This window comes from Tursiops truncatus, chromosome 7 (assembly GCF_011762595.2).
Source record: "Tursiops truncatus isolate mTurTru1 chromosome 7, mTurTru1.mat.Y, whole genome shotgun sequence".
NCBI lineage: Eukaryota > Metazoa > Chordata > Mammalia > Artiodactyla > Delphinidae > Tursiops > Tursiops truncatus.
The window spans coordinates 75,028,748-75,047,532 of NC_047040.1; the positions used below are offsets into that span (position 1 = coordinate 75,028,748).

Below are 18,785 nucleotides of genomic sequence, written 5' to 3' on the forward strand. Positions count from 1 at the left end.
AACTCCAGATGTGTAGCTGGTTGGCTGAGATATGCAGGTAGCCAAATATGGGTGACTGGCATATGGTTTATGTGTTTTAGGAAATGCATCCCTTCCTATAATCTGAGGATATCCTTATCCTATATAACAGGGGAAGTATATCATTTTTGACTTCTTAATTGGAAAACTCATATATTTTTATTCTCATTTCTCTTATCTTTATTTTCATTTTACTTAAATAAGCATTTCACACTTAAATATACAATGAACACTTGGGATTATCTTGTTTAAAAGTGAGAAAAACTGAGGCCCAAAGAGATAATAATATTTGCTTAATTTGTTAATACTAAGGAGTTTGCTTTACCAAATTTGTTTTGTCTGGGAATTTAACTCATTGGGAAATCCAAGGAACTTCCCATTATTTCATGCTTGTATTTTATGAGGATATAGTAATAAGGTATGAGAAGCTGTAAGGTTTCAAATGGCACATAAATTGAGCTATTTACTTTTGTTTCCCAAATATGGTATCTAACATAACAAATCTTGTATAGAGTAAGGTGTTCAGTATAAAAGGTAAAACAGTGATATTGACATCAAGGTTAGCAGATGAAACCAATTACTTCTTTACAGTGAATTGCAAAATGTCCATTACCAGTGAGAAAAAGCTCAGCTAAGGCTTAGATTTAGTGTCTCAGTGTAGCTGGCATTGGATAACCAGGTTAACAAACTTGCGTTAGTGGCTGTCTTTTCGTTATTTATTTTTCTGAAAGTGCATTTTAAAGTCCAATATATTTTAATTAACAGAAACATATGATTATTAGAAAAATACATGAATCAGGAAGAATAAAAGGATTATAAAGAAAAAATAATCATCACAAATTGAAATTTTAAAAATGCCATTTCTTAAGCATCTAGGTTAACAAAATTATGAGACTGCGATACAATTTTGGGGACCTAATCTTTAAAATGAAAATAATGCATATAAGGCATATTCAGTGTTTGAGAGTATAACAAGAGCTAAATTACAAAAAAACACTCAGATTTTCTTCTTTACACTGCAACTAGAAGCAGATATTACCTATTTCCTCGTTTGATGCTGAGTGAATAGGTGATAGTTGCCGTTCATTCAGAATAGTTCATATGCAATCAGTAGACACAATGCCTTATGCGACAGCTCTTCATTTAGTTTAATTTACTGTAACTCACATGTATTAATATCCCAGTAAGCTCCCTGGTGTCCCATTTCTGGCAGCGTGTGTGTCTCATTTTCTCTGTATGAGATTCCCTTGTGAAATATTTGGGAACTCTATCATGGAAATCATCAGGAAGGGAAGAATGCTGCTTGGAGGTGTGGTTTTTAATAGGGTTGACTAGGTAATTTTTTACTCAAAAGATGAGTAAAAACATGTAGTTTGGATAAATTGTTTCAACATTTATTATAAAATGTCTAATAGCATATTGTGTTGAAAATAAGACCATTCAATGAATGCAATATCATTTGCTTTTCTTACTGTATTTTATTCCTAGACTCCACAAATATTTAAGTTCATACTATGTGTAAGCACAGTGGTATATGTTTTAGATATTCAAAATGGTTTGTAAGAAATTCCATTTTCACCAATATGATTAAATAGATACCTCCCACTAAAAACAACTATGAATGCTTGATAAACTATAGTCATCTATTTATGTATTTATTTATTTACATTAGTGTGGCTCATGGAATTTTATTCTATGCAATAGATTGTATTCCATTAATATCATTATTCAGTTTTGATGTACAATTTATATCAGATTTTTTCAATGGGCAAATCTGGCACTTTTGTCCTTTTGATTGTTCCCATTTTTAATACCTTCTTATTAAAGACAGTACAAGACATTTCAGACTTATTATTCATTTTCATATCCCAGCTCTGTAATCAACTTTTTCTCCAAAAACACCTGATAACCTTTATTGGAAAATGGTGTTTAGACACGAAGATCAGGGTGATAGGTGTGCTCATTGTTACCCATGTCATTGCTTCTAGGCCCTCTTTGTAGGAATATGACATATATAGTAACATTTTCACATCTATCCATTTATTTTTTCTCTCTTTCCTAAAAACCATGAGTTCATACTGATATTTTAAATTTCTAAAAGTGAGAAACTGGGCTTTCATTACTGTCAATATGTTTATTCATTTGCTCAAGCCTAGACCATACAGGTAGTTTCAAAATTACTAATTCTTATGACTACAAAAAGGAATTTGATCTTTATTTACTGTTCTCTTTGTACAATACATAAATCTAGAACATTCAGTTCAATTAGTTTTTTCACAATCAAATGCTCATGTAATTCCATCCCTATCAAGAGATAGAATATTTTTATTACTTCAGAGACTTTTCTCAGGTTCCTTTCTAGTTGTTACCCTCTCATTCCAAGCTAATTTCATGATTTTTTTTTCATGCATATTCCACAATCGGCTTATCCATTCTCCTGTTGGTGAACATTTAAACAATTTCCAATTTTTGGCTCTTATGAACAAAGTTTCTACAGCTATTCTAGTATAAAACCTTTTGTGAACACATTTTTATTTCTCTTGGATAAATACCTAGGAATGGAATTATATAGATTATATCATAGGTGTATGTTCAATTTTATAAGAAACTGCCACACTTTTCGGTAACTTATTGTTCTAGTTTACATTCTCATTATCATTTTGTGAACATTCCAGTTAGCCAACATCCTTGCTTGCATTTGGTGTTACTTTTTAAATATTATCAATTGTAGTTGGTGAGATTTAGAACCTCATGTTTACAATTTTTGCTTCTCTGATTTACTATTAATGCCAGTTACCCCTTCATGTGCTTGTTGTCTAGTCATATGTCTTCTGTAAGCTTCTATTAAAATATTTTGTCTTTTATTTTTAACTCTATCATTGAGATGCAGGTTTTTGTTTTTGTTTTTAACTATGTATAATCTGGATACAAATCTTTAATCAGACATATGCTTAGTACATTTTTTTAGTGTCTTTTGATTTAAAAAGTTAACATTTTGATAAATTCTAATTTATCTACTTTTTCCTTTTAGAGATATTGTTTCTGTGTCTTTTCTAATAAATTTTTGCCCATCCCTGAAAATATTTTCCTATGCTCTATTCTAGAAATTTTTTTTTTTGGTTGTTTACTTAAGCTAAGTTTGTACTACCCCAAATTTACTTTTAAGCATTGTCTGAGGTAGGAGTTGAATTTATTTTTTGTTTCCATATGGATATCCAGTTGTTCAGACACAGTTTTGAAAATAATTTATACCCCCTTTGGAGTCCTTTAGCACCTTTGTCAAAAATCAATTGACTATATCAATATTGGGCTATCTCTGGATTCTACGTAGAAATTTCTTGATTATTGTAGGTTTACATTAAGACTTACAGTCAGATAGTGTGTCTCTTACTTTGCTCTTTTTTCTCTATTATTGTTTTGGTCACTTTCATTTTTTTCATTTCCCATATGAATGTTAGAATCAGCTTATCAATTTCTATATGAAAAGTGCATTATCCTAATGACTGACTATTGATGTTAAACATCTTTCTTGTGTTTATTTACTGTCTATATATTTTCTTTAATGTAGTGTCTTTTCAAATATTTTTTCCATTTCTAATAAGATTGTTTTTTTTTTTCATTACTGAATTCTGAATAATTTGTATAGTTTGGACTCAAGTCCTTTATCAGTTATGTGATTGGAAATATATTCTGTTAGTCTGTAAATTGTCTTTTTATTAATAGTATATTAGTGGATCCTTTGCTGAGCATCCTTTTTATTTTTGATAAACTCCAATTTAACATTTTTTAATGGATATTGCTTCTGGTGTCATATATAAGAACTTTTTTCATAACCAAGAATATGAAGGTTTTCTCCAAAGATTTCTTCTAAAATATTTCTAGTTAAATGTTTTATATTTGCCTCTATGACACATTTTTTAATTTGTTTTGTATATGGTAAGGGTTACGGATTGAGATCATTTTTTCCCCATAGAGGTATCCAATTTGTCCAGCCCTATTTCATTCAAAGGTATTTTTATCCATTGAATTGCCTTTACACTTCTGTCAAAAATCAATTTACCACATTCGCGTGTGTGTCTGTTTGTGTGTGTGTTTAGTCTATTAATATGGTGAATTACATTGAGTGATATTTGAATGGTGAATCAGCCTTGCATTCTTGGAATAAACTACTTGGTTATAATATATTATAGTTTTTATATATTGGTGAATTTGATTTGCTAATGTTTTGTTGATATTTCCATCCATGTTTTTTAGTAATAGTGGGCTATTTTTTTCTTTTCCTGCAAAGTCTTTTTCTAGTGTTGATATCAGAGACGGGAGTATATTGGATTCATAAAATAATTTTTGAAGATCTTTTTCCTCAGTTTTCTAGAAAAGATTGTGTAGAATTGGTATTTTTTCCCTTAATTGTCTGGTAAAATTTGCCAGTAGACCATCTGGGCTTGAAGTTTTTTGTTGTATGGTTTTAAAACAGAAATGTATTTAATAAATACATAGAGAATTATTTAGGTAACTTTCTTTTTGAGTGAGTTTTGTTTATGTCTTTCAAGGAATTGATCTTTTTACTCTAAGTTGTCAAAATTACGGGCAAAACATTGTTTGTAATACTTATCCTTGAAATGAGTATCTGAGTTTGTAGTGAAGTCCTCCTTTTTCATTTATGATAATGGTAATATTGCTTTTTCTTTTTTTTCATTGTCAGTCAGACTAGAGATATGTCAATATTGTGTATATTTGCACACCTAGTAATTTTTAGTTTTTTTCCTGGTAATTTTTTGTTGATTACTGGGCATTTTAGATAATATGTTGTAGACTCTCTCTACTTTATCTTTTGAAGTGTATTATTTCTTAACTATTATGTAGTTACCTTGGCTGAACTCAAACTCAATTCTCACCTACTTGAAAGAAGGTGAAACCTCTGCTCAGTTTTCAGCTTTACAGCTATGGCATTTCACCTTGAAATCTTCCTCACGCATGTACAGGTTAGGGGTAAAACAAGGATTTAGGTGGCGTTTAAATGCAGCTTTTATGGCTTCTCCTTCTGTAGCTGTCTCCTCCTTGGGATTTCTTCCTTCATTTTCCATCCATTTAGAGAATCCTAAATGTTATCCTCTGCTTCCGTAAGACCAAGGACTGTGACTTTCTACTTGAGTTTTAGCTGCCCTTTACTGTGGGGACTATAAAATATTCTCAATGTGAAAAGTTGTATAAATTTAGGTCCTACATAGTATAGCACCCTTCTTTCAAGGATCAGCCTCTTCTCCTATTTCTACCTACATTTGGTCACTCTTCAGTGTCTTTAAATAGTTATTCTTTACATTTCATGCAGAGTTTATAATTGTTATCTGTAAAAAGCCAGTTTGACAGTAGCAACTCTGCCATAACTGAATCAATACCTACTCCACAAATATATGAAAGGCATCTTATATTCTGTTTTTGAGGCAAATGATTTGATATGCATATACAAGTATATTCATACCAGTTATTTTTTTAAATTAAGTCCTTATCATTTTTATTTTTGTTACTTGTTCTTTTGGATGGAGAGATTCTTAAATTTTCTATTCTGGTTGTGTTTTTTTGTATTTTTATCTGTACTGTATTTTTAATTTTCTTTCTCCTTTTCTCTCACTTTTCTTTTGGTTATACAATTCATTGCTATGTCATTACTTCATAAAGGTACACATTGTTATACTTCTTCTTATGTCATATAACACTTTTTTTCCTGCTCAATTATATTCTTCTTGAATTCTACCTTTGCATCATCTAATTTATTACATGATTTACCATTGGTCATTCCTTTCACTTAACTTTTCTGAGAATGTATTATTTCTTGAAGACAAATACTTTGTAATATGTTGATAGACAGTTTCCCATTTTCTAAACTTATGAGAATTGCATTATGGTGGTAATCTGTTGCTTAACTACTGGCCAAACACTTATACTAATAGAGAAGTGGATTTTGCCTAAGAACAGGTAATGTAAATTTGCTTGAAAATTTTCACTATGTCAAAATTTTAGTTTTTAATTTTCAAATGTGCTGAAGTCAAGTCATGTATAATATTTTCTTTACACTCCTACACAATATAGGGATTTCATTACCATACTTCACATTATAATAAAACCCTTTATTTGTTTCATATGTTGATGTTTGTCTAACTTCCCATTAATCATTTTAATAAATTTTTTAAAGAATGAACAGGGATACAGATACTTTTAGCAGTTTATAATTCAGTTATTAGCAGCAATATTCATGGTCAAAAGTGGCAAATAGGGATTTTCTTCACTCTTGAATATTCAGCATATTTTAGTCCTAAATGTTGTCTAAAAACTAAATTACATACAAGTTTGAATTCTGAAATTATAAAGAAGCTCCTGATGTGATTTGTTAGTTTTTTAAAGTATATTATAATTTAATAGTCTTTGACACATTTTCCTTGAATTAATTTTTAATATCGAGTTACAAATCAGAGTTTTAAAATCATAGTTGATACTAAATTGATTAAATGTTAAAATAGGCAACACCAAATTTATAGTCTTGATACATGTTTTTTTTGTTTAATAGATGATGAAATATTCTATGATCAATATTTCAGTTAGGATATCATTTCTTTCAGAGTATTTGTATTTATTTATATAAATCAAGTGCAAAATTTCTGAAGCAAATGAAGTCTATTTTAAGGTGTTCATTTTGAAATTGGCAATTAGGTAAGGATATATTATTTTTTCTTAATCTTTAAAATATAGTACTCAAGCATAACACAGATGATATAGTTAATTTTGAATTAATTAAAAACTTTATTGGTTTTTGTCCATAGACCTCTGATATTCAACATTATCATAATTATTAGACAGTTATGACCACCCACAGGGAATGCACCACTATGCTTGAGTCTAATGGTTAATCAAACAAAATTCAGGCTCTATTTTCATAACAGAGAATTAAAATAAAAAGCATAAAGCATGGCCAAAAGCAGTAAGAAAAGCAAGAAAAGTCTAGGAAATATCCTAAAGATGCATATTCTAAGTAATTTTTCACTAGACAAAAGAGATATACTTTGCTTAGTATTGGAACATAATGGATTGATTATTAAATTTAGGAAACCTGAATTCTAGATCCGTGTCTGCCACCTACCAGGAATATGGATTCAGAACAGTTACTTAAATATTTGAACGTGATCTGTAAAATAGGGATAATGATACCCTTTCTCTCTCCCTCACGGAGTTATTGTGAAAATCAAATCAAATAGTTTTAAACTTAAAAACACTTTCTAAAGCTGCCAAGCAATATGTAAAAATGATTTTATTTGTAGATATAGCCATTTCTCACATATTTCTTTATATTGTGTTCTTTTATTATCTTTTTAAGTGATTTAATATTTTCTACTCAATTTTCCATAGTCTCAATTTCATAAGAATATGAAGGAATATTCAACAGCTTGCCATATTGAAGAGTTTCATTATTATAAAATAGGTATGATCTAAAATGCACTAATCAAAGAGAGAGCAAGCAAAAATGGCTGTCCTTCTAGACTATATGGTTCTCATCTTCATCAATCAACCAAGATATTCTTATCTATTATGTACTCATGAAAAAACCTTATTCACTTCTGTGGTAGATTAAAAGACAGATTCATGCTATTTTGCCAGTTCTCATGGAAAGATGTGATCTATTTTCAGTCTCTTCCATCTGGTCTAGTCTTTGACTAATATAATGTGGAAATCACATTGTGTGAATTACCCAGCCTAGCTCTCCAGAGGTCTTGCAGCTTCTGCTTTCACCCTTTGAAATGTTGCCTTACAGCTGCCATGTTTAAAAAAAAAAACAAAACCCATTCTAACCTAGAAGAGAATGGGAGGCCACATACAGGAAAACTGAACCAGAAGCAAACTCTAGATTAGTTAGTGAGGTTATCTTGAACATTGTAGCCCAGCAGTCACTACAGTGACAGAAAATTCAGCAGAGGAACTATACAACCCACCTTCAGATTTGTGAGGAATAGCAAGATAGCAATTTATTAATGTTTTAAGCCACTAAGTATGAGGTGTTTTATTACACGATAGATAACTGATAAAATTTTAAAGGAGTGAGGTAACACCTTGGCAATAGCTTATTATTTTCCCCATCTGTTTATAGTTTTGACCACATTATGACTAATGCAAAAACTTTTTGTATACTAAGATAAAACTTTGACCGTGCTCAGTTTATTGCTGGCTTTCAGTTAAATGAAGTAAATTAGTAATGATTGAACAATAATCAGCAGTAGTTGTCCAATTCTATATATATAATTTCAACTTTAGTCCTGCTGATAAAATAACTATTTTTATTTCCTCTTTCAAGAGGAGTAAAGGTCATTGTAAGTGTATAGATTTTTGTTCCAAGTGAAAGATTTTTGCTTTGTGTTCATTCATGTATGGTGGTCTGGTCTCAGTCTTGGTTGTATCCTAGCTTCACTAGACTTCTCAGTGTACTAAGAGCATTTCTTAGACATATCTAATTGTTATGTTGGTTTTATATCATCACGGATGTTTGGGGTGAGAGAAGCCTGAATTGAATAAGAAGCAGTACTTTAAATCAGGGGAATTTTTAAAAATCTAAGTTTACAGATTTATTGGTGTTATTGTCATATTTAGATTCAATATTGATATTATAATACTATTATTTTATAATGAAGAGAAAAGATTACAGGAAAATATTTGTGTGGTTTTTTGAACAGAAATATCTTAGAATGGTGTTAGTAGATATCATTCTTAAGGAATAACCCTCTGGTCAGTTTTGAAACTAATCCTCAGTAAGGAGTAAACATATTTGGAATATTATCTTCTGAATAAATGGGTCCATTTCTTTTTTGCTAAATATTCATTCCTTAAGGATTAAATTGATTACCTGTGGATCCTATCCTAAGGTTCCAAATTTGTCCATTTGCCAAAACTTAAATCCATAATCTTTCTAATGACTCTTGGGCCTGAACAATGATTCTTGAGACAAGTTATCATGCTACTTTGACAATTATGCCCAAATTTGGAGAAGAAAAGTACATACTGGAGCAAGAATGCTATACTTAGCTTGCCTCAGAACTTTTTTCCCTTTAATTTTAATGTCAACAATTAGAATTTACCCGTAAGGGCATTGTAATCAGATAATGTCAATAGTTTAAGTCATGTTTGTGAGATGTGGTATGAGAAAAATCTTAAGTTTCCTCATCTTGGGACTTAATGTATTCTTCTGGAAGGCTTTTTTTTTTTCCATGTTGTGATTTACTGTTTTTACGTAAAAGTATATCTCTCTATTGCTTCTTTTAAATAGTCATATTAAGATAGATTGGCTTAGTTCATAACTTATTAATTCTTGATGAAATGTGACCAAACTTAAGGAAGTTGTAAGTGCCTCAGTCTGAGTTCTGTACCATCCATTCTCCAATTTTTCAACAATAAGCTGAAGGAATAAAGTATTCAATTTTGGAAAATAAAAGCTGTATTATACAAATACAGACTTAGATAAAAATACTATTAAATTTCCATGCAGATAGGATATATTCCAGATGAAAGAGACCACTTGACTATAAGGATTAGTAGCAATCTAACTGTCTAGAGTGGATAATGAAATCAGGAGGAAAGAGAATGTTATGTGACACTTCCAGATTTGTTAGTTGCACTAAAATCTTCATAAAGTATCTTAATTTTTAACAAAAGTTGGAATGGATACTAACATTGTTTCCTGGCCTTGATGTCACTTCAAAGCTGAGTATTTCTGAACATTTCTGTACCATAGTACCGTATTGTATTACTAAATACACTGCAGATAGGTTTCCCTACACTGATCTTTTTACTGTCTCTTTAGCTTTGCCTTTTCCAGAATATCGTGTTGTTGGAATCTTATGGTATTTAGTATTTTCAGATTGGCTTCTTTCACTTAGTAATATGTTTTTAAAGTTTCTCTATGTCTTTTCATGACTTGACAGCTCTTTTATTTTTAGTGCTGAATAATATTCCGTTGTTTGGATGTACCACAGTTTATTGATCCATTCACTTACAGCATTTACAGAAGGGCATATTAGTTGCTTCCAAGCATTGGTAATTATAAACAAAGGGGCTATAAACATTCATGTTCAGGTTTTTGTGTGGACATAAGTTTTAAAATCCTTTGGGTAAATATCACAGAGTGCAATTGCTGGATTGTATGGTAAGGGTATGTTTAGTTTTGTAGCAAACTGCCAAGCAGTCTACCAAAGTGGCTGTACCATTTGCATTCCCACTAGCAATGAGTGAGAGTTCCTGTTGTTCCACATCCTCACCAGTACTTGGTGTTTTCGGTGTTTGGGATTTTGGCCACTCTAATAGGCTTTAGTGGTATCTCATTGTTGATTTGCAATTCCCTGATGACGTGTGATGTGGAACATCTTTTCATATGCTTATTTGCCTTCTGCATATCATCTTGGTGAGGTGTCTGTTAAGATCTTTGACCTGTTTTTTAATTGGGTTGTTTTCTTATTGTTGAGTTTTAAGAATTTTTTTGTATATTTTGAAAAAAAAAAAAAAAAATATATATATATATATATATATATATATATATATATATATCTGTCTTTTATCAGATATATTCTTTGCAAATATTATTTCCAACCTGTGGTTTGGTTTCTTATTCTCTTGCTAGGGTCTTACACAGAGTTTTCAGTTATACTCAGAAGTTTTTAGTTATAATGAAATTTAGCTTATCAATTATTTCTATGATGGATTGTTTTTTGGTGTCATATCTAAAATATCATCACCATTCCCAGTTATCTAGGTTTTCTCCTATGTTATCTTCTAGGAGTTTTACAGTTTTGCTTTTGGACATTTAAGTCTGTGATCTATTTTGAGTTTAATGTTTACAAACAGGTATAAGGTCTGTCTAGATTCAGTTTTTTTGCATGTGAATGTTTTGTTGTTCCAGCACCATTTATTGAAAGACTACCTTTGCTCTATTGCATTGAAACCAAGCAGGACCCTGTGAGGCGTTCCCGGGCACAAAAACCCTTTCATGTCCCCCATTTATTGTTTGTAGGAAAAGGTTTCAGCCTCCTAGACCTTTCCTGAGTTCCAAAGGGCAGATTGAAACAGTTGCTAGAGGAGTGAGGGAATACAGAAACAAAGGAAAGGCCATCAGGAAACAATAGGGCAGTGGTGATGGGTCAGGGTCCTGGTTCCTCCTCAAGGGATATACATAACAATTTGATACATATCTCTGCGTTCTTCTACAGGAACTAAGGCCCCTACCCAGGTGGAGGATAGTAGCTTCAGGCTGAGCACAAGCATGTGGAACTCAGACTGTTTAGAACAAAAGGCTGATGATTGAAATACCTGGAACACCATCCTGTTACCTTATCACCAACCAATCAGAGGAAGGTCACACACCCTGCAGACCTCCCCTCATGCTTTGCCTATAAAACCTCTTCCCCATAAACCATCAGGGAGCTTGGGTCTTTTCAGCATGAGCCACCTGTTCTCCTTGCATGGCCCTTGCAATAAACCTTTCTCTGCTCCAAACTCCAACTTTTTAGTTTATTTGACCTCACTGTGCATAAGGTACATGAACTTGGGTTCAACAACAGTATTGCCTTTGCTCCTTTTTCAAAGATCATTTGAGTGTATTTATTTGAGTCTATTTCTGGGCTCTCTATTCTGTTTCATTGGTCTATTTGTCTCTTCCTTAGCCAATACCACACTGTTTTGCTTACTGTAGAGTTATAGTAAGTCTTGAAGTTGGGTAGCATCAGTCTTCCAGCATTGCTCTTCTCCTTCAGTATTGTATTGGCTTTTGGGGTGTTTTGTCTCCCCATGTACAAACATGGTTTATCTTTTTTTTCTTTTTTTTAAATTGGAGTATAGTTGATTTACAATGTTGTGCTAGTTTCAGGTGTACAGCAAAGTGAATCAGTTATACATATACATATATCCACTCTTTTTTAGATTCCTTTCCCGTATAGGCCATTACAGAGTATTGAGTATAGTTCCCTGTGATATACATTAGGTCCTTATTATTTATCTATTTTATATACAGTAGGATAGATTCTCTTTCATTGCCCATTCCAAAAGAAATGACTTTAATGTGTCAAAATTTTTCTTTACATATAGTACACATTCTGAATACTTGTAGTACTCTTTTTAAACCTTCAGTTTTTTCTCAGTTCTTCATAATTTCCTCATTTGCTTTGGTCTAATTCAGGTGTTCCACTTTCACCTGAATAAGTTTATAAAGGACTTGAAATTTTTTCTGACTCTCTCATTCTCTCTTCCTGTTCTTTCTTCCCCTCACAGCCCCTGGTTTCTTATCCTCTTTTTTTCTCAATGTTCTTTGAGAGTGAGGCCTTGGATTAACAAGTGCTTCACACTTTTTAAATAGCATCAAAGTGTTGTGAAGATCATAAACACATGGAAGAAAATAATTAAAAAATAGATGCAATTAAACATTACAGATAAAAAGCAAGTATTTCCTTTTATTACAAAATTTTAAGTAACTGTTTAGTGTTTTCTCAGAATTCTAGTCTCTATATTGAAATGTGGAAAATGTAATTTTTCTGAAAAATTCATCATTTGTTATAGTTTTCAGGTAAATTGCTATCACATTAATTCTGTCAACATGGACCCTTATTAAAATGAAACTATATTTCTTGAAACAAACATTTTCAGACTGGAAATTCTAAATTATCAAATTGTATTTATTGGTATAAATTGATTTAGAAAAAAATGAATTAAGTGCGTAAACTAGTTTCCATAAGATCACTGTAGTAAATTTTGCTGTTATACTTTCACAATTAAAATTTGCTATATGACTACTATAGACAACAATCAGTGAATCTCAGCTTCATCAAACTAGAGGTTGGCACTTCTTCATGTAGGGGATTGTATTTAGAAATTTCTTTGCCTTGTGAACTGATAGAGTACAAGTTGATTGACCTTCAGGCCTGGGATCTTGGGTCAGGCCATTGATAAAGTTCAGTGGCTAAGAAAGAGGTCACTGATTGCTATTTATAATTTGTTTTCTGATAATTTTATCATGCACATGTACTCAGAGGCCATGGGTTGCAGTTCATAAATTGAAACAAATGAGTAAAAATATGTAAAACTAATTCTGTCAGTTTTCAAAGCACTAAGATATTTGTTATATTCATTTAAATTAGTATGACTTTATGCATTAACTCTAAAGCTGAGGTGGACAGTAGCAAAATATCATCCTGTGTGTGCTCCTTTATGAATTTTCAGATATGAGTATTTATAAAAATGACATAGACAAAGAATTGCAAAAGTCAACAGAAAATATAAAGTGATGCTTTTCATGTGACTCTGACTCACAATTCTTCATTGTTATTCCTTTTATTTCTTGATAGTCAAGAATTTAAACAATTATTTCATGTCTTTCATATACATAATAAAATGTTTCCATCTAAAATATATATATTCCTTTTTAGACTTGTCATTGATAAGTATTCATCTCTCACTATTTTTCAAATCTCTTTATTGGTAAATTCTGCCAATACTTTTTTGGGGCCAAATGTTCTATTCTGCTTTATTGAAAAACACAATTCTATACTGAAGTTTTCTCAGCAAATTTTGTCTTATATTTAGTTAGGAAAATTCTTAATAGCTTGGAAAACATAGTATATAGCCATAGGTTAAAAGAATATTTTACTAAAAAACAACAGTAAGAATAAGCTTTAAAAAGCAAACAAACAAAAAGAATAAGCATTAATTATTAAATCAAAATGCCAGTAGATATTATAAGACATTAAATTAATTCTGAAAATGTTTTCCTTTCATTTGTATTTTCTTTTGCTTGATTTTCATGGAATTCTGTGTGGATGGGAAATACAAGGTCATTTCAAACAAGGATGATTGCATAACGCAAATCTAATCAAATTGAGAACTTAAAAAAAGGCTAGAGATGAGAAGTGTAGCCATTTCTACCAAGGCTTTACTATGCAGAGGACATTGTAAGGAAAGCTTTCCTTGGAATTTTGTTCTTGAAAAGCTGAAAGCAGGTAACAGAGCACAGCAAATAGTAAACAATCTTCAAGAAGTACATATGTGGCAACATAAGTGAATATTTGATCTTGAATTTTGGACAGCTCGGATATCCATTACTAGGGATCACTCATTACCATGTTCCCTTTAAGGATAGGTCTATATCTGTTTTAAATAGTGTGATATGTTTAAATGACCAGAATCTTTTCCTAAATAATTCAATTTAGAATACGTTCCTATTAAAATGTTTAAATGTCACATAGAAGATGAGCATGGGATTAGGGGTAGGGTGTTGATGCCTTTTATATTAGCACATAAACTAAACTTGGTAGGAAAGATTACTCTAATGGTTAAGTGACTGTTACTAGGGAAAGTGGTGTTTCTGAGAAAATAGTTGATCACACAGAGTGACCAATTTTGTTTGGCATAAGAATCCACAATAAGAAAGGCTGATGTGTGCACAAATCAGACTCGGTGTGACCACTGTTAGTGGGGAGGCTGAATAAAACTGTAGTTAAAAATGAGAGCATTGGGGCTTCCCTGGTGGCGCAGTGGTTGAGAGTCCGCCTGCCGATGCAGGGGACACGGGTTCGTGCCCCGGTCCGGGAAGAACCCACATGCCGCGGAGCGGCTGGGCCCGTGAGCCATGGCCGCTGAGCCTGCGCGTCCAGAGCCTATGCTCCGCAACGGGAGAGGCCCCAACAGTGAGAGGCCTGCGTACCAAAAAAAAAAAAAAAAAAAAAAAAAGAGAGCGTTGGAATTGGGCTGCCTCTATTTCAACTTTGGCTCTGGCTCAATCTAGCTCTGCGCTAACTGTGGGGAAGTTATTTAAATTCTCCAAACCCCAAGTTCCTTATATGTATTATAAATTAGAACTAATAAAGCAATTGGTGTGAGGAGTAAAATAGATTGTGTGTATAAAACTCTCAGAATAGTGGCTGGCACATATAAGTGTCCAATAGATGTTAATATGTTAAATGTTATTTAAATCTCACACTACTCTATAGTATGGTTTCTATGGTAAGATTTAACATACTATAAAGTAGAATGTTTATATGCTCACTGTATAGAAACTATTTTATACACATTAGTTGAAGATTACTATTAGTTGTGTCGCCAAGCATAATTTCTCCCTCAAGGGGGAGCAGTATTTCCCGTGGAGTTTAGGACTATTAAATCTGTAAAGTGATCAAGCAGCCCATAAACTATACCATGGTGGCAGCTGCCATGTTTCCTTGCCACACTTACATAGATTCAGCCAATGAGAAAACAAGGAGCCCAAATGAATCCACAAAGTATATTACATAGCAATTTTATAGACTCACAGAGAAACTTGGAGCTATACCTTAAAATGGGGCAAGGTAGACCTGCATGATACTACAATGAGGAATAAGGATGAGACTCTCCCATAAAAATATAGATAAGAAACTGCATGCAATAGCCATGTATCATTATTTGCAGGGCATATCACCAAGACTTGGTCAAGCATTTCACCAAAACTTGGTCAAGCATTGCCTATTGATCTATGTGGTTACATGCACTGTCTTCAGGTTACCATAGCAGATTTGTATCCCTACAAAACCATTTAGATTAAGAAGAGAACCAAAAGCTGGGGGATGTTATTGACCTATTTCAACCTCCTTAAGAGCTTCCCAAGTTCAGTATCCATTGTTACAGACACGGCACTGTCACCGTAATGTTGCTGTGCTTGTACCTCCAAATTTGAAAAAAGACTCAGTAGGACTGAGTCTCTCCTTCTCCTCCTCAAAACATACATTCCATCAATACTAAATGCTATAGTTTTCTGACATGCACACTTCCATGCACTTTTGGTCATGCTACTCTCTCTGCTCAGAATTCACCTCTGCCAATACCCTCTAAATCTGATGAACTCTTATTTATTATTTAGAATTATCTTAAGTTCATAAATATGCTCTTCCTTCCTACTTTCCCATCAGTGATCCTCACTGTCCTGTGCCTTGGATATATTTCTGTTGTGTTCACAACATTAAATTATTATTTCTCTTTACATATTTATCTCTGCTAACAAGCTCTAACACCTTTGAACTCCAGTTCATGGTTCATGGTTTTGCATTCCTGGCATAGAGTTCTTTAAGTTTCTGTTAAATTGAATTGAGTTGAATTTAATTAAATTGAATAGTTGTATATTTTTCTATGAAACTGTCCATACTCTTCCCTCACTTTCTTCTAACCAATGACAGGTATTTGAGAGGTAGACAGGTTTAAGGGCACATTCTTTTGAAATGGAGCAGAACAATGTTAAATGATCAACAAGGAGACCAATGCCTAGAATTAGACCATAGACGTATAATACTCAAACCAATAAGCTCACCATCTTGAGGACTGTAAAGATACTAGAAATATATTTTCTCTTTCTTTGCTGTGGTTTAGCCTTAAGAGGTCTATATTTCCAGACTTACAGGAAACACATACCATTAAAATATAGTCAGTTATTATTGGTGAAGTTATTCATCTGTTTAGTTAAGGAGGTAAAACTAATATTAGTTCATATTATCTTACACTTTGAATTAGTAATAAATTGTACTGAAAAGTCAGATAAATAGAGGATGTGGACTTTCTCTGTTCTACTAGATGCTTCCAAGGAAATATAATTGTTTGACTTGCCAAGGAAGTAAATAATTATCTCATAATAGGCTCTTGGTGGAATTAAGATTGTCATATATTTCATTTAACATTTGTCACTGTAGAAATAAATTCAAAGATGAAGTTTTTGATTTGATCTGTTTGCTTTTTCTCAGTGGGTCAAGTTTTGGCTAAAGATAACAGCATCATGGATATTCTCACCTACCGAAATTTTCTAAACTTGTCAGATAATAACAATCACCAGGATACTTATTATAGCTGTAGGTGATCAGTTAAATTTGATGAATTTGTGTTGGACCCCAAGAATCTTTTTTTTAACCTGAAGTCCAGGTAATTCTTATTTTTCAGTGTATTTGGACAACTGCGTCTCTATGCTATTTTAATGAATGAAAAAATTTGGAAAATTTTCAGGTCTTTTTGATCAGAAAGTACCCTTTTTTTCCTTCGAGATATCTACTTTCCTTTCCAGATTTATCTCTCACCATTAATCTTTTTGTTTTTAAGAAATCGTCATGATGGACTGCCTACACGCTCCCTTTTTCTTTTGCCCATGCAGTTCTTGCACTTCGAATCCTGCTGCCCATGAGTTTCCTTCACTTGGCTGACCACATTCATCATCTGAGACTTAAATCTAGTCTCCTCTAGGAATGGCTCCTTGACATCCTACGGCCGAGATGTCTCCACCTGTTGTACTCTAAACCACTTTTGCCTACCATTAATGGTCAGCATTTTTCACTGTACTATTATTTTTTAAATCTTCTCAACTAGACCATAGATTCTTATGGACAGGCACACTATTTATTACTCTTCATGTTCCCCAACTAGCCTAAATCTAACAATGGATGTCTAATAATGTTTACTAAAGGAATGAAGAGTACAAATTGTTTAGGTTCTATCTTTATAATTTTAAATCTCTAAACATGCATATCTTTTAGGAAATGTGCCTTTTTTTCTTCTTGTTGTGTCTCCCATCTACATGAAGAACTGTCATGGCTAGTTTTATATAAGTAGCAAGAGGTTATTAGCACAAAAAATTGAATTAACTAGTTTTAAAAAAAATTATAAAGTAATATATATGCAGATAGTGTAAGGAAATGTAAATTAAAAGTGAGCCTTCTTACTATCTCTAGTTCATGATAGATAACCATTATTAACAGTTTCTTGTTTGTACTTCTAGAAATGTTAATATACATGAAGCATATATAGGTAGATATAAATATCTTATACATATTCAAATAAGTACAAAGACACACATACATATATGTTTGTTTTGTGTATACTTTTATACATGTAAGATAATACTATGTTTACATCTTGGAAAAATTCATATTAACTTACATAAATCCACTTCTTTCTTTTAATTGGCTGTATATTATTCTATTTTATCATGATATAGTTAATCCCCTTCTACTGGGTAGTTAGGTTGTTTTAATTTTTTTCCCATTATAAGTAATACTTCAATGAATGTTCTTTCATACAATTCTTCGTGAAGAATGTTTCTAATTAAAGTAATATGGAATTTGGATACATATTTCTGAATTAATCTTAAGAAAGACTGCTACAATTTATACTTCTATCAAGAAGAGAATGTTTCTCCATACTCACTAATTTTGTGTTATTCAATTTATATTAGGGTGATCTCATGTGTTTTAATTAGCATTAATGTACATACGAGTGAACAGGAGTATTTTGGATATAATTAAGGATTTGTACTGCTGAAGCACATTGGTTCTTTGTCTTCATTTATCTTAGATACTATTATATCTCAGTTTTTCTCTGCTTTAAAGCTCTCCCAAAGTTTGTTTTTTCATCTTTTGTTCTCTAGTTCTCTGTTCATTTTCAAAACTCTAGTTTCCATACCCTATTTGAAATATAAAATGTTTTATATAAGGTTAGTTTTCCAGTTTTGCCATTATATTTGTTCCATTAGAAAGAATCTGAGACTGATACAGACTTAATTTTTTTTTCATTTTTTTAAATCCTTGCAATTTAATGAAATTTGAACAGTAATATTTCCTCTGGGTTTTGATTTACAGTACCTACTTACCTAGAATTAATAATACTACCTGATCCACAATTACAGAAAAAACTTTCAAAGTTAAGAAACAGTCTAAATTTGAGGTATAAAAAGAATATTCAGGGCT

The 18,785-nt window shown here is 32.1% G+C and overlaps 1 long non-coding RNA gene across 3 annotated transcripts in view; it reads left to right on the forward strand.

Annotated features, from left to right (window-relative positions):
• LOC117313037 (uncharacterized) overlaps positions 1-18,785 on the forward strand; it is a 171,926-nt gene that overhangs the window by 56,443 nt on the left and 96,698 nt on the right. The window lies entirely within an intron of this gene.